Below are 26676 nucleotides of genomic sequence, written 5' to 3' on the forward strand. Positions count from 1 at the left end.
ACAATAATGAACAAATGTGAACAATCGTCGTGGCACAACAGACTTGGTACCTAAACAAACTGTGGAAATCCAGCAATAATATAAAAGCAGGAATAGAGATGTAGAATAAAGGAAACCAGAGATTTGGAAGAGATACAGTAAGTGAAGGAAAAAGAGGAAAGAAAGGTCTTTCATACAGTATGTCTGGGTCTAGCTGCAAGCTCTCAAAGAAGTTTAAAAAGGTCTGCCAGTCAGAATAAAATTTTAGCATGTACTTTTAAACTAAGTAAGTTTCAGTTGCAGATTGGACAGTGGTGGTCTGGGTCAAATTATCTTTTTTTTCTTTCTAGTTGCTTAGGCAACGAGACAGAAAGCATCGCAAATTGTTGTGCTGAGCCTTTTAAGTTGCTTCGCCACAAGTGGTGATTTGTCATGATGCCACAAGGTGGTGTGACCACCCCCACATAGTCATTGGTGGATCACTCTGCCCCAGTCAGTGAATTTACAGTATCACAGATGGCCTCTGTCGGGGCTTCAGGTGTGTCTTGTGTGAAGAAGAGCTTCCTTCCTGAAGTTGCAGACTAAGGGGCGTCTCAGATGGAGCTTCATCATTGGAGGTGTCATGATGAATCCCATTCAAGATGTGCAGGTCTGTGTCAAAAGGCCAGCCCTTTGGGCTAGTTTTCTAAGACACTGCTGCCTTTCTAAAAATGTGGTTCACTTAAAAGAGTGCGTGGTTTCTTTCGCTTAAACAGGGTGATTTCCCATTCAAGGCAAGAGAAGTATACTGTATATAACACTTAATTCTAAGCATAGTAATAGACTTGCTGCCACAGTACATTATTTAAATGTGTAATGTCTTGATAATGCAAAACACACATATAAAATAATACTGTATATATTACATTTAATTTAAATAACTAATAGACAGTTGTTTCAAACTTATTGCGGCTCACAATGGTGGCATAGCTACAGTAACTGTGACCACTGAAGTGGAGGTATATACTGTACAGTATATGTATGTTAAAACTCTTATGACACAATGGTATAGAAATATGACATGGAATATATTTAAACAAATTCATAAGATACATTTTCAATTAGAAAAGGTCTGGACTTTAAAAATCCATTACTAAAGTTTGTCAGTTTTTTGTAAAGCACACACATGGCATTAATCATTATGTACCTATACAAAGCACTGTGTGTGATTGGGTGATTGTTAGCGAAGGGCAGATTTCTTTAGCATGGTCCCAGCATGTTGAATTGTTGATATACTGTAGTTGTCAGTATACAGTATACAGTGTGTAACCATTATTTATAGTTTAATTTGGAAGTCAGATGTGGGTATTAGTGGATTTATTTTATTAAAACGTTGAATTGGGAGTGATTTATTTGATTTATAGAATACAGCATCAAAGGACAACCTTTTTTTCTAGAAACAGAAAATATTCTGAGTGCGGGTATGTGTCCTTATCTGAAAACTCATATTAAGGAAATTGTCCACACGTAAACTTTGTAACTAAGGATCAGTTGTGTTACTAAGCATAAGAATATAAAACAGTGCATTTTACAAAGGAGAGGAAAGATATTTATCCCAATTGACTGGTAGTACCTTGTCAAACCAAGTATCTAAGCCAGCTACTTTTTAAAGGCTTTTCTTCTACACCAGCAGATGAGCTGCGAAAATATGTTTTTTGTACATTTATTATTAGAATTAGTCAAGTGATTGCCAGAAAATAACATATTTTGATAATAAAGTCTATTGCAAGCAGAGGCTTTCCGACTGAGCAAAGATAATTACATCTCTGAGTGACAAGCTCTTTCAGAATGTCTAATTCAGTGATGAAGAAAATCAGCTTCTGTTTCTTTGAATATTCCAGTGATTGAAGGATGCTGATTGATCCATCAATGGTCTTGGCTCTTGTGGTGATTGTATTTCTACAGTGAAATATGAGTGAGGCTTAAGTTGTGGAGATCATTTGATATAATGCATTTTAGGGTAAAAATAACTAAGTTTTGGTTTTATTTATTATTTTTTTATAATCTGAAAAGTCCCAGCCCTGTCCTTATGGAATTAATAATAATGTTTTTAATGAAATATAGTTTTATTAGATGGTTAGAAGTTTCATCATTATAGAAAAACATTGCCAGTGGAAATTTTAAGAGTAAATTACTGCTCAGCAAGCACCGACACTGAAAGCATTACAATGATAGGGTTTTAAAAAACTCTTTAGAAATCCCAGATGATTTATAATACAGGAAATCATATTGAACTGTCTCATGCCTAATGGGGCAAGGATATTTTGTCTTATCCTTTACCATAAGATAAGGACATAAATCTGTTTGTAAGTCAAATCCTTTTCCAGAAAAGTATGAAGATAGAAATTGTGTCACTTGTATTACTATAACTATAGGAAAGTCAATTTATGCTTATGTCATTAAGTAGAGGATTCTATAGTGTTGAAATATTGATAGGTAGTAATCAGGAAAAAACTTTTCTCATCGATTTTTTGAGAAGTGCAATGCACCTACTCAAGTACAAGAATAAACAGTAAAACTTTCAAAATGGAAAGGAAACTGCACATTGAAGATTATTGCGTAAACTCAGTCTTCATTGTTATGCTGTTGACACATTTATAACCAAACCAGAAACTTACTATACTGTAGATCTTTATTTCTAGTACTTCTCGAGTAATTTAACATGTTTTCTTTCCTCCAGCCAAAGGTACATATTTTATCACAGTGCCTCTAGTCAGTCATAGATAAAATTCTGTTTTAAGATCTGATAAGTGTTTCAGTGTTAGCAGTCTTAAGCCACCAAAAATCAGATGTGAAGTCTTTGACAAAAATAAATTACAACATCCAGGACAGCAACATCCACCCTGATACCTGTTGTCAGATCTCACTAGGAGTCAAGGCAGTAAAAAATAGATTTCATCAAACTCTGAGAGGAGAGGAAATGAAATCTTAGACAAGAAAACAAGCAACACCTTCCCAATGAATTCTGCAATGCTGTTGACAGATCAGGTGAAAAAAATAAAAAGTTATAGTAGCGTTTTCCTTAATGATTGAAAAGCACAGGTCTCATCATTTGAAAAGGCACCTGCTCAAAACTACAAAAAAATCCATACGTTGCTGTAACTTTTAAAGGAGAATACCCATGATGTTTAAAATAATAAAAAGGCCTTTTTTTAGATAATCTTTGTTTACATTGCTGACAACCTATCAAATTATCTAGGCTGAATACATTGCGCTCATTACTAGTCATATCACTTCTTCTGCCCAAAATTGAAAAAAGAGTATTGATGAATGATAGCTGTGGTCCACAATTATCCCCTAAGTCATAAAATATATTGTGTGTTTTCATATAATAACCAATGACAAGTCTCTTATGTACAACCCTTATTGGCCTTGGTCAACATTTATTTGCTCTTTGTTCTAGTTGCTGTCCTAAAATATTTTTTAGGCAGAAATTGACCACACTATATTAAATGCAATGGGTGATGAAAGAAAATTTAAAAAGCTTTTTGGCTTCAAATGAAGTCTATAGTTTACAGAACACTACAGTGTCTGAGGTATAGAAACCATGTAATTATTTCACAATTAGTTCAAGTTGTAAAAGAACGTCAAAATTCCACCAACACCTGCTCTAATTCGTGGTTTTGTCAAACATAAAAATGTGTGAAAAATGTGGGTTAGGAGTACATCTTCCCTATAATAGAAAAAGCTAGGCACACTTGTTACCAGAATGACTTCATCCATCAGATTGGCAATCCAATATTCGTTATGATATTTTTGGAAAGATATTACAACATCAGTTGTCTAAGACAGGGGTCAGGTATTCTGCAAATGTACAAAGCTGGAAGGATTAGAGATTTCAAAGAAATATAACAGAATCCTATTTTCATTTTCACCGTATGTTTGCCTTTATTCCATGACCTACAGTAGAATTGGCATGTATCATTTGCACTATTTGCTAACTTTATCTCAGTATTTAAGATGGCAAACACCAGAGTATGAGAACGTAATTGACATTGGTAAGCCACTTTTTTAAGAAAAGCTTGCAGATGATTAATTATACCATTGCTATGTTATACTGGGCTAAGATGAGCAATCACAGTGAGTCCATAGACCTTCTGTATATATACATTGTACTTATGTATCACTGTGATTCGAATCAGTTTTATATGGTGAAAAAGAAATTGCCTTGATTAGAAACACTGGTCAATGTCAGTATAATCAGTATGATACAATTAATTTAGTAGGATCTTGTGTGTTTTAGGACTACCTTGTGTCTTCTTGGGGACACTTTTTAAGCACAATTGTACTCACCCCACCAACCCCAAATCAATGTTCATGTTAAATTCCTTTTGTCCACTACTTTTCCAGAAATATTGGTTTTACTGAAGTAGCATATTGAAAACATATAACATATGGTTAAAGAAATGTAATTATAATCATGATTTCACCTGTAGAAAAAAATGTTTTGATGAGAGGACAGTGTTTGTTCAAATTCACTGTTTCAGTTGCCTGCCATTGTACTATAAGCATTGTTCTTTTACATACTAATCAATGCACCATATACAATTGTGTCTGTTTTGCTTATAATAGAGACAATGAAGTAATTAGTGTTTGCCTTTACATAAGTCATTCCACACTGTGCATAAAGGCCCTGTTGAAGCATTGTCCTTTCAACAAGCCTCTTCAAACAAAGATGATAAGGGGAATTTGGTTGAATTCCAATCAACAATGCCTTACGTTCCATTACACCAGCTTGAATTGTCCATTCAGTGGGAATGGCAACAAATCCATCATCTAACTGGGAATAAATGCCATATTATAAAACACAATGATACTATAAATAATATGGACTTTTCAAGATACAGCTTTGGAACAGACAATAACTGATTTTCATGCCAAAGAAAGTCTTAAAATTAGCCCAATTGCTGTATATCTAATAATATACACCGTGTGGCCACTTTATTAGATACAGTACATCTACCTAATAGCGAATTGGTCCCTCATTTGCCCTCAGAAAACAGCCTGAATTTGTCAGGCATGGACTTAACAAGGTGTTGAAAGTGCAGCACGGGGATGCTGGCCCATGTTTTCTCCTAACTGTTGCAAATTAGATGGTGGTAGATCTCTACTCCAAATAGCACGTTCCACCTCATCCCACTATCATCCAACAGATGCACATTTATACTCAGATCTGATGAATGGGGAGGCCACTGCATTAAGCTGTATTCACTGTCATTTTTCTGGAACCACTCCAAGACTTTCTTAGCATTGTAGCATGGAGCAGTGTCCTGCTGAAAAAGCCCATTCACTGATGGGTACGCTGTTGCCATGAATGGATGCACCTGATTGACAACAATGCTCCGTTATCCTGTGGCTTTCAAATGTAGCTCACCTCATATCAAGGGACCCAATGTGTTCTACAAAAACACAGTCCACACCATTACAGTGCCACCATCAGCCTGCATTGTTGATATCTGGCAGCATGGATCCATGGACACATGCAAATTTTGACATATCCTGGTCCTCCTATCAGCATTAAAACAGCAAGAACTGGGATTCATCAGATCAGGCAATGTTTTTTCAATCCTCGTCCAGTGTTTGTGTTCCTTAGCCCCCTGCAAGCACTCCTTCTTGTTTTTCACTGACGAGAGAAACTTGGCTGCGTCATCAGCTGCCACACCCTATCAGTGACAAGGTATGACGAATTGTGTCTTCTCATACACCTCTTTCGGCACCACTGTTGTACTCAGCTGTTGGCTGACTGTGGCCCGTCTGTTACTCTGCGCAAGTGGTGTCAGCCTCTGTCGTCCCCTTTCTTTAATGGTCTATTTCTGGCTACACAGCCGCCATTGGGTGGATGTTATTTGGGTGGTGGCCCATTCTTGATACACCCATGACACTGTTGTGCGTGAAAACTCCAGCAGGGTTGATGCACTTGTGCTGGTGTACTGTATATAGCATTCACTACCATGCAGCTTTCAAAGTCACTTAAATCTTTTGTCTTGTCCATTCTCCCTCTAAATTGCATACATACAATCCCTAGGTACTGTACTTGCCTACCTGCCCCGATCCTCTCTCTGTTCCCCTACCTCCCGGAGTCTGTTCATTCTCCCTCTTCATTCTTCAGTGGAATGAACTACTGTACCCAAAGAAATCATGGATAAAGCATCTGCTAATCAATCAATTTATTAATGAATTCCTGCATTATTTTACCCATTAGGTACACCTGCCCTTACCATGTAATTTATTTCTCAATCAGTGACAGTGTCTTACTGTATGTGCTGACAATGCTAGACTCTGGGAGGCAGGAGAATGGTGGGGGTACAGAAAGTCTGGAGGAAGAGAAGGAACAGAGACAGCAAGTGTGGGTGAATGAAGAGAGACTGATGGTACACTGGAGTTGAGATAGTGGTGAGCTAGGGTTTCAAATCAGAAGTGCGCAACAACAGGGAAGCAGTGGAGGAACTGTAGAAATAAAGTATAAAAAAACTAACTTAACCAGTCAAATCAATCAATTTAGACATCAAACTGAGAGAAACAGGAAGTTCCCTCTCCTATTATATAAAGCAAGTATGAAATATAACTGAAATGACAATATAGCTTGAGGCAGCATTTTAATCAGTGTGTCTTTTTATATTACATCACCAAAGCACAGTTTAACCACAACGTAGCTCCCTTTCACGTATGGATTTTGTTATTCTGAGAGCTAGTATGGTAGGTAAAGCATTTAAATTCCAGAAGCTATAATAAGCGGATTGTGGTCTAATGAAACTGCAGTGATCATTTGTATAGAAAAATCCTGTGCACTGTACTGACTTTCTAACAAGAACTTCTCTCATTCTGATATCCATGATTGAGTGGAATTGGCAAAACAGAAGTGGGCTGCTTCTACTGTACAGTATATACCAAGTATTCTTAAGGAAAGAAAATGCTGATTCCAGTGTTGTTTGATTAAATGAAAGTCTCCTTTCTTTTCAAAAATTAAGTAACTGCCAAGTAAATGAAAAAAAAACATTTACTCCCACACGACATCTGTGTCATTATTGATGGTGTCATGATTTGCGTGTGATTTATATATCACTGATTTTGAGCAGTGTGAACTTCACAAATTGCCATGATGATCCACTGTGATTTCTACTGAGAAAAAAAGAAACAAAAAATCTGAATTGTATTGCACAGATACAGATCACAGAGGTGGTAAATTAGTATGTGTACCTTTAAATGCTAATTTCATGGTGAGCAATGTTATGATAAACGCTCAGAATGGCCAGCTGTGTATTCTATTGCACTTTTCAGACATAGTTTTGTCATCATTGTGTGATCTTGCTTAGCTGTTGAAAAGGATTAATGTTTATCAGTTTTGTGTATTTTATCATTTGCTTTTAAGATTTTCCATTTTATAAAAAGTAGGGTTACAAGGAATTTAAAATTTCAAAGTATACATAGTAATATAGTAAAATAACATATCAATTAAAGGTAGAATGTGAACTTAAATCCACAGATTTGTTAGCGTCAGACAGCAAGGTCGCACCTCTGCACCTCTAATACTAGCAGTAATACTAGTTTTAAATTGAACCTGATAAGTAAATCATTTATCAGTAGATACTTCTAGTAAGAGATAACCATAAATTGCACTCTGCAAAATTACTTTTCTGTCTGACAATTAGTCTAGAATCATTCTGTAATATTGCAATGGTGTTACACAGTCTTTCCACAACATTCAAAATGTAAAGGCACTGGAAATATTACTGTTTAAAAAGCCCCTTGCTAGAACAAAGACATGGCAAATATCAAGCTACAAAAGCAAAGGCTCTGACCAATTAAAGGAAACATTTTGGGGTTTTATGTATTCCTTTTGGATTTCTGGTTGGTTGTATTTCAGAGATTGGTATTACTTTTGTTATGTCACAGAAAACTCATTTGGATTTCTTCGTGCTGGTGATATTTTTCCACCAGTTTTCCGAACACCCACCAACCTCTGTGTCCGCAGAAAGCCATGGTCCCAAACTCCGATTTGGATTGTTCTGATTCTGACTGATGGCTCAGTCCACCATCAGCTAAGACATGTCAGTCACGCTCTTAATAGTATGCCATTCCTCACTCACTCTGAGGTGTTTTCACTCAATATAATGACAGTCACAGTGTGACAGCTGACAGAGGCAAGGAGCTTGATAAGGGAACGGTAATGAGGGATCTCACTGTCAAAATAGGGACAATTTATTTTGAACCGGGCTGTGATAGGGAAAATAACGCTTCGAGACGTAAGAAGACAGGTGACAAGAAGTGACAGAGATGGCATTAGCTTTTTTAAGACTATGCCTAGATTTATATTTTGTTATATTTTTTTTAATAAAATACATTTAATACCTTGAAAGCTCAGTTTAATGGGGTGCAAAAACAGATGAATTAGGATTTTCATTTGACACCCTTAGCAGCAAAGCAAAAGGCAACACATTTGAATCAGGTGACAAAGTAGACATTACAAACATTCTACTGTAAATGTTTAAAAATTACTAGAAATTGTATATAGCATTGCTTTTCTTCTTGTATTGCCCATGGCTGTAAAACACACATTAAAACTGGTATTAATTGTGTGTATTCACTTTTAATACTGAGTATGCAGACAGCAGCAGAATAGGAACATGCCTCCCTATGTTATTGGTCTTACCTCTAAGCTGATTTTAGCCTGAGGAACCTTGTTGATCTGCATACCACAAAAGGCTAATGACACAACTGCATCTGGGTGGGAAGATAGCAATTACTGTTTGCATGTGAGTAATGTTAGTAATGCTCTTAGACATCTGTTGCCTAACCTAACTTACAGTACTGTACCTAAAAAGCCTGAGTAGTTGTGTGCAGCAAAGCAAATTAATTACTTATTGGACCGTGTTTTTAAATCAAGCTGGATATACTGTATGTGCATCTTAATGTATTCATTATGGATTGAAAATGTACATAAATATTTTGTGTTCTGTGTCTTTGTTTCAATTCCCGTTATGTTTTAATCTTCATTTTCCAATTCATTCACATTGTAGCAAAGTAATGTGAATGAATTGGAAAATTTCTCCCTAAGTATAGTATAGACGTGACTGTCAGTATGGAATGACTGTTAAAAACCAGTAAGGCACTTATCTCCAGCTCAGAACCTCTCGGACTGGAAACCTGTTTACATCTAATTTCAAAGGCAAATAAGCCTCTCTTTTCATTTCTTACGATTGTGTCTGAACGTGATGAGTAGGACATCAGGAATTAATAGAGGGCTGGCTGGAGTCCATGGGTGCAGTGAGCTGTTTTGCTTCCTGGTTTTTCAATCAGTGCTAACATTGTATTACTTGCCTTTTTAGTAGCTGTTTCAGTTTAGATAAACGATATAAGCTCTATCCAAGTCTTTAACAAGGGTCAGTTGAAAGTAATGATTTTTTAACCTCCCTTCCCAATAAAATGAATGCTTTAGGACACATTCACAGCTTTGATTTATTTTGTTTGAAACAAAACTTCATCAGTACAATCTTAACATGATTATGCCTTCTTGCAATAAAAAAATCAATTACTTTATATAACAAAATAATTGTCATATTCTAGAAATGTATATTGTGTTATTACTGTATATTAATTTTGCATATATAACATTTTTAAAGTGTATAACAACATTAATGTAATTTATAGCCAATATTCCTGTACTCATAGCATTGCCCTTAAATACTGTCATTACTTAAATAGTGAGTCATTATATAAAATCATTTGCGTTCACCCATCCCTCCCCACGCTGAAAGGGTGAATAAGTGCTTGAAAAGAAAATGCTAAACATGTTTGCTGGGCGCAGGTTGAGATCTTTGATCTAGGCATGTCACCATGAAACCAGCCAGCTATGACCATGATTTCCCAAAGTGGCAATTCACCATTGTCTGATTACTGCCAGAGCAAGAATTGTGGATGAGTCAGACTGGTCTGTCTTTGCTCATGGTGACATAGCAACAGAGCAACAGTATGAACCATGTGGAGGAGTCTGTCTACACTGCCTCATTTCTTCCCTGTGTGCTTTTGCAGATTTCATGCAGTACCTGTGAGTTGCGACGTGATAATTATGCATTTGGTCAGGTGGGTTTATAGGATCAACAAAAATAATTGGAGATTCTTAAATCTTATAAATAAACAAGAATCTCACTTTTTCTTAACAGAAAATATGTTATGCAAATCTGTTAGCCTTGATCTTTATGGTATGAGTGATTAGCAATAAATGTCCTCATTTACAGTATGTCATTTATATACTGATAACAGTGTTATTATATAAAAAGTCAAATTAAAGTAAAAATATATTTAAAATAATATACATCATTTTATTGCTCTTTGGTTTTGGTTTATGGACTGTCAAGTTGTAGCTTAGTGGCATATTGAATATAATTCCATTCTGTGTAGGTGTTTTGTCAAGTAGGGGTTTAATTGAGTAATGTTTTCTGTGTTATGGATAAATGCCCTTTGGGGAAAAAGCTTCTAACCTGGCATATTTGACCTGTGACCTGTGCTGAACGGAAACAGGCCAGGACTGTGAGGTTACTTTTATCTTCCCTGCTGAGTTTGTTTAAAATGCAAAGGAGACAGAAATGTTGTTCTCCAGCAGCTGTTTGCATTAATGGACACAGATTTCTTGGCAATTCTAAAGAGGCGATGGAATGTGATGAGTGATGCTAGATCAGACTAAGGGCCTGAGTGCAGTCTCACAAAATAAGTAAGCAAAGCAAAGAATATGATAAATATTTTCTGTACTTCTTTAGCATTTTTCTTGATTTTAACTAAATATTTGTTGTATTTTGGCACCCTTCCATACAACAGAATAAATCTGTTCTTTCAGTCAATGACAGGTCTAGCTTTGTATTCTAAAAACTACATTAGACCTTGCAAATACAGGTTATAGGCAAACAATTTACAGAAGCATTATTGTGTGACCTTAAGAAATGGACTACTAGGTTCTGTAAAAATAGCTACCCGGAGGCTGTGAGATGCAACTCAGTACTTTGATTTTGGAATTTGTGCATGGCTCATTATTATTTTATCTGGTCTCATTGTTATTTATCACATTACTTGTGTGTTAGGATGGTATGTGAAGGGGTGCTGTTTACCATTGGCTTTGTGTTGTGTGTTTTTATTGATGCTTTTCAGTTGTAGGAGCTCACCAAACCAAATTCATTGCAACTGGTTGTTAAGATAAAGTGTTGCACTTGAATTTGAACCTCAGTACCAGGCCTGTAAGTTGTGGTGGAAGCATTATTTCATTAAATAACACAGCCACTATTTGTTTATATGAGGCTGTTTCAATAATGAAGTCTAGTCTTATAGGCTAGTCTAGATAATAAATTTGATTCTCCAGTTGCAGAGAAAATGACACACATTATGATCAGACTGAGTTCCTTATTTGTCATCTCTGGAATCTCGGTTCTGTCTCTCAGGAGGAACAGTCTCAATCAATTTGTTAGAGATCTCCCCCAGCCAAATCATGCAGAACCTTGCGCCAGAAGAGGGCCATCACTGGGCAAAAACACATTTACTTCCACCTTGTGTCTCCATTCTTAGAGACACATCCATTCTTACCTACCTTAGCCTGTCACTGTAACGATGCATAGGTCAGGACCCTATGCAGACGGTTAAATCCGGAAGAGACTGCAGAAGGGCAACAGATAAACATGACAGGATCAGGATGGGATGACTGACAGGGGTTGGGACAGGGGGGAACAGTGTTCTGGTGCCCGGGGGGCGTGGCACAGGCGAACAAGTCCAAAACTATCCAGAAGGGGAAACCAGGAAGCAGTCCAAAAGTCCATAGCCGGGAGATCCATCCGAAACAAAAACTAGACAAGGATAAAAACCGGAACTGGATCTGGTGCCAGCAGAAGGAATAAAAATGGGATGACAGGGCCAGGTGCTCTGAGCCCCGGACTCAGCTACTGTAGGTCAGGACACTGATAGGAGGCCTATGCCCTCAAGCTGCGGACGTAGGGTGACTTGGTGGTAGGCGATCGTGACGATAACAATATATTTGGAGAATTCAAGAACCATTCCAATTAATTTCTAAAAAATATATTTTTCAATTCTTTAGAGAACTAAAAGTTTTATCATTTTAAATGTCTTTATACGGTCTCACATAATTGAATGTGGTCTAAAGCTTATTTTGTTACTTTCAGTCTCCCATTTAAGTTTTATTTAATTAGTTACCTAACAGAAAGCCTATTACTGGAACTGTTTTAAGGAACAAAGCAGGCTTTTTTGGTATGTTGGTATTGCCTGTTTGAGACAAAGGACAAGAGATCTATACTTTTTTGTTATAATTAAGTCAAAATACTCTAAAATGCAAATTTAAGCAACACTATTCTTCTGTGCCCTTCAATGAAAACGAACGTGTCAATACCTTGTATGCCCATTTATGAATAGTAAGGTATAGTCCTAACAAGGTCACATCCTAATTACCACACAGCATTTGGTTATTAATGATACTGTAGCTAGTGCAGAATGCTGATCACTTTACAGCATTGTCTAAACTTGAAACAATATCCGACATCCTGATCTTGATAGAGGCAAAGAGAAGGGAGCAGTGGTGTCTGCTGTTTCCTGGAATGTATTGATCAGCACATGTCACTATTATTTACAGCCCTGCTTGATGATCTAAAAAGTATCTCAGTTTTGTTTGTTTCATAGACACTATTATAATGTGAAAAATCTTTTGGAGTTTATCTGCATCTTCATTCTTCAAGGGAAACATGATAGAATTTATAAACACTTGACTTGTGGAACTATGTATATTTATTACTAGATTAAGCACTTGACTACCACTCTTTCATGTACTGAGAAAACAAACAGCTGTTGACCCCCCTCCCCTTTAAAATGCAATTAGTTCTTCACACAGCTGAGATTTGTAATTGCTATACTGTATATGGCCTCCATCACTTAAAGTAAAATTTGCTGAAAAATATTGAAAAATTCTAATTTCCTCTGATTCATGGATCAGTTAAGTTTGATTTTCTGCTTGTGAATTGGAAAGAACGTTCTCCATCTGAATGAGGGTGAACCTATTTTACACACCCATTAAAGTGAGTTAGTTGCATTTGCACAGGAAGGAAACTATGCTAATATTTCAGCACTTGCTTAATTTACTTCTGTGAACATCTTGAAGACATATAATTTATGACTCTACCAACACAGCAGAACACAAAGTATACTTTATCTTGAGTAAGAAAAGCTAGACTTACCCTGAACCAGTAGAGCCTAAATGTGCACCATTAAATATAATGAAAAACATGCTAAAAATGACTGTTAATACAGTTCGTTGATTTTGACACTTTGAATTTACCTAGTGTTCTTCTTGATCCTTCTTAGGAAGTGGTTTGATGCTTTCCTGCTGTGCATTCAAATAAGTAAAGGAGCTTGCTTTAAGAATATTTCTATGTTCATGCATCAAAGGATTTACGTTATTAAGCATATTGTGAGTTCTTAAATCACAATATGCATGTTCAGTGTCCTTAAATTTATGATTTCTTTATAATATTCAGGGGAGCCTGAGAGTAATTAACTTGTAAGAATAGGTATACAGTATATGGCGTCATGAACGTTGATAGGGTGATTTTGTATTCATAGCTGAAAGAATGTCTGAATAATCATTATTGTTATCTTATATTAGACATGCAGTAGTTTATATAAAATCCATCCCTCCATTTTCTAACCACTTTATCTAGAACAGGGTTGCCAACCCTGGCAAGCAGCAGCCACAAGGCAAGCTACACCCTGGACAGGATGCCAGTCCATCACAGGGCACACACAGATACAGACACGGACCCATTCACACCAAAGTCTGTTTTCCCCGAAACCTATTGACCTAACAAGTATGTCTTTGGACTAATGGAGAAACAAGAGCACACGGACAATACACATATGAACATGGGGGAGAACATACAAACCCCACCCATTATATAAAAATATAAAAAGCTAAATCATAAAAAATATATTTTCAATATGTTTATAAGCTCCTCTTTGTAAATGTTGTAATTTTGTAAATGATGTCCATCTGTCATCTGTTCATAGGGCACAAGGTACTATTACACCCTGGAAGAGATACCAGTTCATTCCATTATACTGTACATACAACTGGTTAAGAATTGAACCCAGGCCCAAAAGCTGGGAGGCAGCAGGGCCACCCTTCATGAATCATGCTATTACAGATACAATTAAATGTTTGTACCATATAAAAGTGTGAAAAATGCATTTAGTTGAAAAAACTGAAGTTGAGCAACTTTCAGCCTATGACATTAAATAAGGAGGTCATTCACTTTCAAGTCATACACCAGCACAATATGAACCTCATGCAAACTGTTGTCCTATTTTCTAGATTTCAGATAATTTCTAAATTGAGAAACTACATTTAATTAAACACCTACTGTGGCATTTCGATTAGTGTGATGTTAAGTTCATAAAATGTCATTGACTTATGATGTGCTTCAAGGTGAAATGCACAAAACACTGTAACATCTGTGTTCTAATGAGAGTATATCTGTTGTCAGACATACTTTTCACTTATAAGAATGGTTCATTCCATCTATTACAGCCATTGGAAATAATGTTTCCTTCTACTACTGTCATATATTATTAATGCAAACCTATTTTTTTCCTCTTCCCAGCCACAGGGGGGATAATCTGTTGTGTTATTTGTACACAACCAAATCTAATGACACCTAAAGGCAGCACTGTTTTTGTCTCACTTCTAAATCTATCCTTGTTGTGTGCTGGAGGCATAAATGATAAAACATTGCATTGAAGGGCAGAATGATAGTGGTGTGGTGGCTGGGGAGGATAAATCCTGTTAATCAGGCTAAAACATAGGACACTTCTTTTCACATTGCACTGAATTTGACAACAGTTACCCTGAGTGACTGAAAGACTATAGTAGATTTTTACTGGTTACTGTGTGACTGTGTGTAGTGTACATACTAATTATTCTATGTACAGGTACTGTACATGTGACCGAAGATACTTTGCTGTAGGAGGTTCTGTCCTTCAGAAGTGATGTTAAACTAAGGTCCTCACTATTTGGTTGTTAAAGATCTCAAGATTATTGAGAATCTGATGACATATTTGTGATTATGTACTGTAAGTCCAGAAAACATAAGTCCACAAAACCTGAGAATAAATGTGATAAACATCACATTTATTCACAACCCTGTGGTATTTTTTGAATGCTTCAATGGCAATGATTACTCACTAAAGACACCCACTGTGGTGTTATACAGTTATAATTTAAGAATACAAGGGGATTCTTAACCATTCTTCCCAAATTATTCTAGGTCTTTCAGAGCCTTTGGTTTCTATTTGTGAACTGCCTTTTTAAATTTGAACCAAAAGTATTTAATTGGATTGAAAGCTTGACATTAAATCATTAGTGTAGAACATTTATTTTATGTGTAGTTAACCTTTTGGATGTATGATTTGATCATCTTCATGTAGAAATTTGAAATGTCTGAAATATTTAGGTAAGATTTCTTTTTTACTTTTTAACTGCTTGATGCATATGGATTATTACTTGTTTATATTATTTAATTGAATTTGAATTATAAGTGTAAATCACATTCCAAGAGACTAACTTTCTGGGGTTTCTTAATGCTGTACAGACTAAAGAATAAAAACATAGTGTGATGTTCAGCATAAAGTCAGGATAGGCTGATGGGTCTAAAGTGATAAACACTGTGGAGATCATAAGCCAAAAAGGAATGACTTAGAAATTTCATTAGAAATATTTTATTCCTCTCTGAAAGGCTCTTTGTACTTGGGCCTGGGCAAGTAATGGTGCTTAAGGATTTTGCAGACAATAGCTTGTAGAGAAAAGGCTTCTTTTATGTTGTCTACAGTCAATTTGTTTTCATGAGCATTCATGGGTGAGTGTGCATTCAGCTGCATGTGAAATTGAGAAGGGGTGCAATGCTATGATAAAATCAGGCAAAGGCAAACTCCAAAAAGGTCATTGTTAGAATATTCTATTTATATACAGGTTTTCCTCATTTTTCTTCCATATATGAGGACAATTATAGGAGTAGGCTGAAGGCTGCAGCTTCAACAATGTTCCATAGGGAACTCCAGTACTCTTGGAGATACAGCTAATGATACAAACTCTTGTGCTCCCAAAATCAATAAGATGGGACCACATCAATGTGAAATATGTTTAAGCAAATGCATTTATAAATGATAAGTGCATTAACAATTGCATGTATTAGTTACTATAAAATCAATACTATAAAATAATTCTAAATTATTGTAGCAAATAGGAGTTGCGGAAATAGAAATATATTAGAAAGAGGCCAAATTGGGTCAATCAAATAAGTAAATTGCATCATAACCCCCTACTTGTAAAGATTTTGCCAAGAGTATACCTGAGATGTTGGTATGATTAGAGGCATCTGACTTCTTTGTTCTCTGACACAGCTTTGGTGAAAAGAGTCATAAGTCAGGCACACTGGGTTAAACAATTACTTATTAAAAATGACAATATAAAACACACAACATAACATACAACATCCCAGCAAAGCATTCCAGTGGGTTTCATCCTGACCAACCAGAAAAACCTACAGAATACAACCTGTGGTAAAATCTCTATCTCTGCAATTCTGGATGCTACAAAGTGAATGGGAGCCCTATCTCACCACTCTAAAAATGCATCTAGGGACCAGGAGGGGGCAGTTTTAACTGAGGGATACTTTATACAGGAAATTTCCTAAAAATAACAGAATGGCAAGTTCTCTTAATAGGGTTCAAATACCTACAGTATTAACCAAGGTATACCAGATGATTACTTTGATCAATATGTCTCACAACCAGCTCAACAAAGTAAACACCTTATTTCCTTTCTTCCTTTGAAGCTTCAGAGAACTTCAAATTCAGTTGTTAACCACTGTATCTAGTTTCTTAAGACACCACAAAAGCCACTTCCAAAAACCGTAAAAATATGTTTGCAATATAAACTGAGCTGGAAGTGTCTAATTTTGGGTTCTAGATTTCAACTTTGCTTGAAATCTTGATCAAAGGCAAGCACTTCCCAGAGTTAGCCCAGAGTTGAATTCAATGTTGTCATTTGGATATCAAATGTGCCAGATAAGTGACCCAGTTTGGTAGGCTGTGGTGATATGGTCCACTCCATCCAAAGAAGGCTCAAATGACCGAGATGCTTGCTGGATCTATACAGAGCTGGATCTCTAATCAGCTTATATTTCTTCAGCTGTAGACTTCTACATGAAGGTGAGATGGACTAAATGGGACATCTCATCAGGAGCAAGCTACAGATCAACAGCTCCAGAGGCGATGCTGTCAGTGACATAGACTGGCAGGTACCCAATCTCCCTTTAGTGACTGGTGTCTCAACTTGTAGGGCTAAAACACTCACTCAAGGTCACAGTGATGCCATAATCCATTTTTTCTGTAACATGGGCTTGTGTCCAGCAGTGCTTGTCCAGTTTCCCACAGCACATCTTTGCCCCTGTTTGGTATATCATTATTCTGTATGAACTTCTGCATCAGGCGCTATGTGCTGAAATTGAATAAGTCATCAGTTACTACTTTGTGTACATTCATACCTATTGTCTCTGTCAAGACTGAAAATTGTAATAGTGTGGAACTCCATAAATGAAAGACACAATAAATTGTATCATCCACTAGTTGTGTGGCACCTAAGAAGGTAGTCAAAAATAATGATACAGGAACACATCTCCTCTCACTTCAGGTCTGTATTCAAGTAGCTGGTTTCTAATCATTACTTGACCTCATTAATCGTATAATCAGCTAATACAGAATTATGTTGTAGTCCCACTTGTATTACACTTCTTCATTACCTGAAGTGACAGTGGTTTTATTTAAATAAGGACAATATTGAAACTACATGAAAAAAGATAACAAGCTGCTAGAGCATACTCCTTAGTGACCACAGAAAAATGCTGTAACGAGGAGCTGATACAGTACCTGCATGAGGTATAAAAAATAACATATATACAACTGCAAATTAATACAAAATTAAGAAAATAAAATCATTGGAATCATTGGAAACAATATTCATTGGAAAAATATATTTTTAGGATTCTAAATAAAAAGATTACATTCTAAAGTGATGCACCTGAGAATGTCCTTAAAGGTTTAAAAGCATATAAGCAAATGTCACAGTGATCAGGGAATGCTGTTAATATTTTCTAAAAGAAAATTGTTCTAATGTATTTGACTAGCCTAAAAATAAACTAAAATTGCTAAATGCTTTCCTTCAGCCATTCACACCATGTAGTCTATGAAACATTTATCCTGTGAAAATACTACTTCAGTTTCACCTTTTCACACTTTGTCCACCACGTCTAATTTCAAAGTTTTCAGTTTTCTGCTCTGTACTTTTTTTCTAGAATTTTCAAGTCAAATTTCATTATGTTGAAATAGACCTTGTTGTATAATCAAAAATAGATTGTATCCAAACAGAATACTACTACAGTACATATAGTTAAGAGTATAGAATTTAAATGAAGAGATGTTACCATGCACTCATAAGACATCATGTCGAAAACTGTGTGCAGGCTGGTTATGGTGAAACTGATCACTCCACCCCTGAAACTATGGGAGACCCTGCACTGTAACCTCAAAATGTCAGATACAGTGACTGTTCTAACAAGGCTTGTAATACTGTAACTATACACACAAATATGTGGATATATACTGTATAGAGAGACATTAAATATACTGTAAAACATTGTTGTTTGCATTAGAACAACTGCCTGTACATGTCATACAGTACGTGTATCTTAAAACATCTACATGGTGAGTTGAACAGAAAAAAAAATTCTGGGGGAAACATATCATGTACTGTATACAGTAAAGATACTTGTTACTTGTTAAAGATACTTGTTTAATTGAAATTCTAGCTGCCTTTTTACAGAAACTCTTTCAGCACCACTATGTTGTATTCCTAAATAATCAAGCAAATGTCCTACAATAAGCCAAATGGTGGTTTCTCTATATCATAACTGTATCCTACAAAACTAAGCCTTAGCCACAGTTTTAGGATATAATTTACTTTAACTTCCTCTCTCAGCTTCTAACTACAGTATGATCTGTGATTAAATATGCACTATCATTGTCAGTTACATGTGGGCATTGTAGTTTATATGGCTAAATGTTCACGGTAACCGTTTCATTATTACCATGGAAACGGAGAAGGGTGATGGTGGGGCAGTGTTGTGGGGAGTGGGCTCTGATGCAGGTGAGAGGCACTAGAGGGGGGGAGAAGTCCTGCTCACCGTAATTTGCCCCAGGGCTCAGTCCCCCCCCAGAGCTTGGCCCTGTAGATATTGTTGGAATCAATCCAAAGGTCCAAAGAGCAACCACATCCATTCCCAGGCTCAAAGAGGTCTCCTTTACTGACAGACTAACAGAATTGAACCTTTTTTAGTCTTGAACAAAGAAAACTCTGAGGGGCCAGATTCAAATAGTCAAAATCCTCCAAAGCACTGACAGACCCTGCAGACTTCATCAGAATCAGAAGTAAAACACAACCCAGAGGACAAGAGTCACAATTTGAGGGAAGTGCATTTACAGGTGAGAGGTTTTTATTCACACAAAAGGTTTGTGAGAGAATAGAACAAGCCGTTCAGTCATGTTGTTGAGGCAGTTAGCATATCATCCAGTTATTTGTTGAAAGAAGCCAAGGTGAGTTCAATTAGCCACTAGCAAGCAAATGGGCAAGATAGGCACTACAGGGGAGAGAGGCCCTGCTCACTGTGATTTGTCCCTCCTCTCATTTGCATCCATGAAAGAAAGCCAGCCTTCCCAATGTGCTCACATTTATTTTTATGAATACATTTAATTTTGTTGATTTGCATTTTCAGGGACTGAGAGTACCTGATTTAGAGATAGAATCAGCTGTTTTTGCCCATTTTGTGGATAAAAGACGATCCATCTTGAAGTGTCTTAGTGCCTGAATAAACGTTTACAGTATGTAACAAACGATCAGAACCACCCCAAAAACATTCGAATAAAATAGTATTATGCAATTACAAAAACCCCTAAAATACTACATTGTATGTACGAATGTGGCTTGCATCATTTTAAATCCACGTCTTTTTAATCATCTTGTAATTCTCCTAATAATATTAGCTAAGCAGATGCCCTTATTATTATTTTTTCAATCCAGAACTGCTTCTGAGATCTTTGAGAGCACGACAATTATCATATCTGCTGTGTTTGCAGCTTAAAATGCTATTTAATGGCATTTTCAATCCCTTTAATATTAAAAACCCTATGCCTTAACATACTTAACTTAACATACTTCTGCACAACCCAAGATTATAGACATGAAAACAACTAAAGACCATAAACAAAACATACACAAAATAACAGTAAAAATCTGAATGGGTACTTTTTCTCTCTCCCCAAGCCTGGAATTGTGTTTTTATAGTCATAACTGATAAACCATTTACACATGAGTGGTTACTGCTTATTTTGTGGATATATTTTTATTCTGTCTTCCATTTTTTAAGAGATTTTGACATTTTGTAATTTCATGGTCACAAATGTTAAGATAAGAAGGGAATTATAATAGTAAAAGAATTTTAGATGGTATCCATTCACCTCAAGCAAAACTCTAGATATAAAGTATTTGCTGTAACCCTTTACAGTAGATTCCACATCCGTATATGATGGGAACATACAAAATTACTTGAAATGGTGTTAAAACCCACATGTCTCCTGCCCATCTATCTTCATCCTGTTCCAGTGGAGAGCACCTGTTTCCTCCAAATACAATTTTCATTACATTCTCTCTGTTTGATTTCAGCCCTGGGGCTTGACAGTCAACGATATCATTGTGGTGTCAAAGCAGAGTAGTTTTATTTGATAGACTGAATTCATTCCTTATGAGCAGAATCAATCTATAATTTTGATTTTTACTTTGTTTGTTCGATACTGTTGCCTTTCTCTAACACATTGTCCCTATTTTCAGTTTTTATGCTGCATAATTTCATACATTTGATCAATATAAATATTTTATTAATTATATACAATTATTTAGTCTGATAAAATGTTCTATGTTGAAGCAATACAAATGTTACCTGAAATATTTAGCATATACTGTATTTCATAGTGTAACATTCATCATTTGTTATTCATTGGTGCAGAGTTTACACTTATACTGAATGTTAATTTAAAACATTTGAGAAGTTAACCTATTGAACCAACATTTTATACTAGACTCTATATGTTATGGCTGCTGCTTGTGGAAAAAGCTCCAGACAGAGGTTCGAGGGAATAACCCATGTGCAGGGCTGGGGAAGTAGCAGAAACAGCAAAGCACAGTTCAGAGCCGTAGTCTGAGAATGTAGCAGGCCTCGCAGCCAGACTGCAGATAGACTTAGTGGAAGCACAGATAATCACGGTCCAGAGAGGTAATCTGAGAACGTACTGTAGCAGTATGTAGCAGAGTTCAAATCCAGGGGATCAAAGTACAAAGCACCAAAGGGCAAATCCAGCAGAAGAGGTGAAGACAAAGCATTGTTGAGGATCCAAAGCAAGCAGTGCTAGAGAACAATAGTCTGCTCCACTATTGTGATAGTAAACAGGTGGAAAAGGCTTCCTGTCTGATCGTGTACTGTAACTGTGGCAACCGATGCTGACTGACAAGGGCGAAGAGGCTTGCTCCACAATGCTCCAGCAGGGGCAAGGAGGACAATATTTTGTTCAGTGTAGTATAACACAATCAAGTGGTCAGCATTACTGGGACACCTATTTATAATAATCGTGTGTATTCACACTATAGACGAATAATGTTTCTTAAAAATAGTACAGAAATTCTGAAAGGGTTTCATAGGCATACAAAATCATACAGCTTACTATCCATAATAATGCAACTCTCAGAAGGCTGGAGAAAACTTTGTGAGCATGATTTCGTGTAATGACATTTCTGTTTCTCACTTATCATTGCTTGTGGCTTTGCCATAAACTGCATTTTCAACATTTGTTCTTTAAATCAGAGTTATTCTTGGAAGTTTTCTGAATTTAGTTTTGTGAAAAAAAGTTTTTTTTAGCTTTAGAAATGTGTACAGAATTACAATATTCTTGAAATATAAATTCCTCCAGGAGAATAGACCTTTGTAGCTCATAGGATGACTGCTTGTTTGAAATATGCAGTCCATCTTACGGTCACCAGGTGCAACAATAAAGCACTATAGCATTTTGTTTTCACCTCCAGCTTCTTCTGTAAAAGCAGCAGGATCTTAAATTCAAAATCTGCACAAAGCAAATTTATACAGTTGTTTTGTGCTCACACCTGAAGAAAGCTCCACAGCCGAAACGTTGTGTTTTCTTTCTTCTCTTTTCAGCATGGAATAAACCTATTACTTGTTCCTTTGCAGCCTACGCATGCTGACACTGCTGCCCACCTCAGCTGTGATTAATCTGTAAATGATCAAGAATATAATTTGTATATTCCATGGTGCCAGTTTTCATTTTCAGTTATTAAAAGTAAAAATGAATCGATAGCAATTGTTTGATAGCATAGTTGTTGCAGACAAGAAAATATAACAGTTTTATGAACTTATTATCTATGAGTATATCTCAATATATGTAAGGGCTTGAATTCTTTTATCCCCTACAAATCCTTGACATTAAGCAGTTTCTTTGTCCTTGACGGCAACTTTTTTCTATGTAGTACAAAGAGTTTATTTTTAAAAATCTGTTTTGATTTATTGAAAGCCTGTCTTAATAAGTAGCCTTTCACTTTCTTGAAATATTCAAAGTCTTTCTTGTTTCCTTAACAACACCCTTGAAAAAGCTACATTTCGTCTACATAGCTCTTCAAAGCAAGGTTAAAATCTTTTCATATTCAATAAACTAAACTTTTTTTTTTCAGTTGAGATCTGTCTCGACCACCTGGCAGAATCTTTAAAAGAACATTAGTTTGCTAGAGTTTCAGCAATGAGGAAGGTCTGAACATTTATACTATGCTTGCAACAAAATGTACAAGGTATTTTCATACATTTTATGAGGCTGTTCTCAAAGAATGCAACTGAAAGTTACAGTATTTCCTTTCCCATAGATATGATTCGGTACTATGTACGGAATCATTTCAATTTACTTGTGATTTATTATACTCTCCAAACATTAAAATCTAAGCAGATTGGACAAGCACGTGAGTGAGGATTGTACTACTTTAATTTGTCTAATCAAGTGTTTCTCTCCTGTAGGATTGTGGGAGAGTGTTCCATGATTACAGGCCGTATTTTTCATTTATACATACTGAGGTCACAGATGAGATTGAAATAAAAATACACAGAGCTGAAAATTGCTTTTATGATGTGATAGAGGAAAAACTTTTAAAAAGAAGCAAAAATGTGTAACGGATGAATTTCTATTGGCCAATTAAACTCTAAGCCTGAGGTCAAAATGAAAAATAAAACAAGAAAGAGTCGCTTAATTTCTTTCTAGAAACAGTGGTCATGACACACTTTGTTCATGATCAAATCAATAACAATAAATCTTAATGTATTAAAGTAACCTCCAGTATCTGGTGAGTGGTATGATCTGTACCACTTGGTGGCATTACAGTTCAACACCATCTCTGTGTGTCTGTCTAATCCCTGCGGTGATTTATTTTTAAGGAGTTCCTTGGGCTCTTTTACTTACTGCACATGCCTGTAGCTTCTCTTTTGGGAATTAATTTAAATATACAGCAGGCTCTAACCAGGAGAATCCCTCCTTTCCCCACCCCCCCATCACTGCACCTCCCAGTGCTTTGATACCTGCTATTTCCACACCTCCTTTGTATTAAACTGGTTCTTTTCTGCTGCTCCAAACTAAGGCTTTAATTCCAGGTTTGAACTTGGCATAGAATAGTATAGTATAGAATCAAAGTGCAATAAGGAAAGTATGTATTTTAATTAGTATTTTTTATGAGTAAGATTGCGCTCTAAACGAACAGCTGAATGCAAGAGTTTGGATATTTAATGCCATAATAGATTCTAAGGTTTTTTAAACAGCAGCTTTCTTTATAAAATTGTTTATTTTTTAGCCAATGCAAAGAAAGATAAAAAAAGCTTTATAACATAATTTTTATATATTGTTATGGCAGTATTCTAACAAGCAACATAGCCATAGATTTACTACACATACAGTATCCAATCAGTTTTAAGTATGTGTACTAAAGCATGATATTAAATTATTAGGAACAAACATATATTTCTATTAGAATAAATAATCCTGTTATGAGCTAAACATCTTTACAAATACAGGAAGAAATGCAAACTAGTTAAGCAGTTGGTTAGCTTACCTGAAACAAAGGCTTTCTCTTTTTTCACAATAAAAAGAATATCATTCTTTTTTTCCCTCATTGAGCTGTAAGTTAAATAAATGCAGTGTTATTTTTTCAGTGTAATCTTAAAAAAAACATAAGTTAAAAAATTCTAACATAAAGACTAGGGCTTCCTCAGTCAAATAGTGAAAATGATGCTGATTTTCTTAAGAATTGATTTTCTTAAGAAATTTCACAAGAAATTTCACATGAAGCTTTAAGAATTATGAGAAACAGACTTTATTTTAATAAGGAACAAGTAATAGGTTTATTCCATGCTGAAAAAAAAAGAGAAAATGTTTCGGCCGTGGAGCCTTCTTCAGGTATTATTTTAATAATACCATTTTAATGTAGACAGAGGGATTTAATAGGGAGAGAAATTAAATGTGTAAAAGTATAATAATAATTTAAGTATAATAAAAGTATAATAATAATTTAAGACATCCATACTGTATGAAATAGAGCCCAGCAATGTATATAGTCACTGTGGGCTGATAGTCACAGGAATGCAATATTGTATTTGTGTACTGTTGACCAAACCAAATGAGGTCTTAATAGCACATTATATAGAATGTACTGTTTATACTTTTAACTGTACTGTATATACTTACATTATGTTTTTTGATGTTCCCCAGATTCTCTAGAAAATGGAATTGGTGTAATCTGTGAATGTGACTACGTTGCTTGACTATACCAGAATCAAGAAAGATCACTGATATAATTTAGGAAGAGGTCCTAATACAGATCCCAGTTTTGTTCTCAACATGACATTATTGCCTTATCTCCTTTAACATTATTATTATTGTTGTTTTTTGTTACGTCATTTTCTAATCTCATTTTTACATCTTACATGTTTAATAGTTAAATTTTTAGTAAATAGTTGTATTTTCGACAGTATTCATTTCAGTATTGAGGTAGTATAATCATAATGATAAGTTTAGGCTGTACTATAGAGTAATTCTTACTTAAGATGGTGATTACATGTCCATAAATATGTACAGTAACATGACTTCAATAACACTTGCTGTATGAAACGATCAGTTAACTTCCACATTACAATCAAGCTTTTGAGCACCAGTATAGTGTTATATAGTATAATTAAAATATTGCACCACTTTTTATGCAAATTAGTTCATACATTTTAATGTCAATTACTGAATGTTTACTTGTTCTACAACATATTCATTTTGTGCATTTTGTATATGAAATATATTTTGTTGTGATGATTACGATTGTTGTGATTAGATTCATTATCTTTCCTTGAGGTTTTACTAATACAAATATTTGTATAATTCATTTTTTTCCTGATTGATTTGTATTGCTTGTTGCTGTACTGAAAGTAAATCCATCTTCTAGACAGCATATACTGTATCAGTGCATGGAATTCTGCATATACAGTATATAATATAGATATATTAATTACAGTATATTAAAATACATTAGTAATACAAATTAATAAAATGCATAACTGCTGCTAATCCGTCTTTTATTAGACCTGGCAAGCAATTGTTTTTATTTCTTAATGTTAAAGCAGTCAAGTCTCACAATTTTGCACAGGTTTTTTATATATTAAAGAGAATACACAGCTGAATGCATTTTGCTGATGCATCTCATTTTCTGACTATGAGATGTATTTCAAATATTTATAATAAATGGTTGGAAAAGGACATTATTCAAAAATAAATGTTCATTATTATTTTTATAAAGAAATGTTCATTTTAATAGTTATGTTTTACTGGATTACATTATTGACTTCATTACAAAAGCAGCTCAGTTTAATTTTTCTTTTGGCAAGTGCAAACAAGAAGGAAACTCAGCAGGTTGAGTAACAAGCTTCTCATTAGCTTTGTTTTACCTTGTACAGTACATGCTTCAGATCCTTCTATTGAATATGCATGCATAAAGTTATCATTCCAGGTTTTTAAAAATCAGACTGGTAATAGGTTTCTTTTGAAGCATTTACTTTGAAGCATATGGCTCTTGACTGGTACTTGAAGCCCAAAGCAGCATGCCCTGGAATGACCATCGATTAGGAGGAGCCCTCCATCTGGTACAAGCACATGGGACTCCTATTGCACTTGCTGTTATCTCAGAGCAATGAGATAACTCAAGTGTGGAATAGTGTCTGACAAAAATGAAGTGATCTTTGGAAAAAGACATCAGACCTGAATGATTATTTTGAGAACAAAAGCGGTCTGTCAAAATTGCTTTCCCATCCCTGCAAGGAGAGCAATAACAACAAATCATTCACCTTTAACATCTTGGTTTATTGCAATTTAGCAATTCATTATTCTTAATACAGGATTCTCTGAACATCAGGGAAATATTGCATCCATTTC

The sequence above is a fragment of the Atractosteus spatula genome, chromosome 14, assembly GCF_055471065.1.
Source record: "Atractosteus spatula isolate fAtrSpa1 chromosome 14, fAtrSpa1.hap1, whole genome shotgun sequence".
NCBI classification, from domain to species: domain Eukaryota; kingdom Metazoa; phylum Chordata; class Actinopteri; order Semionotiformes; family Lepisosteidae; genus Atractosteus; species Atractosteus spatula.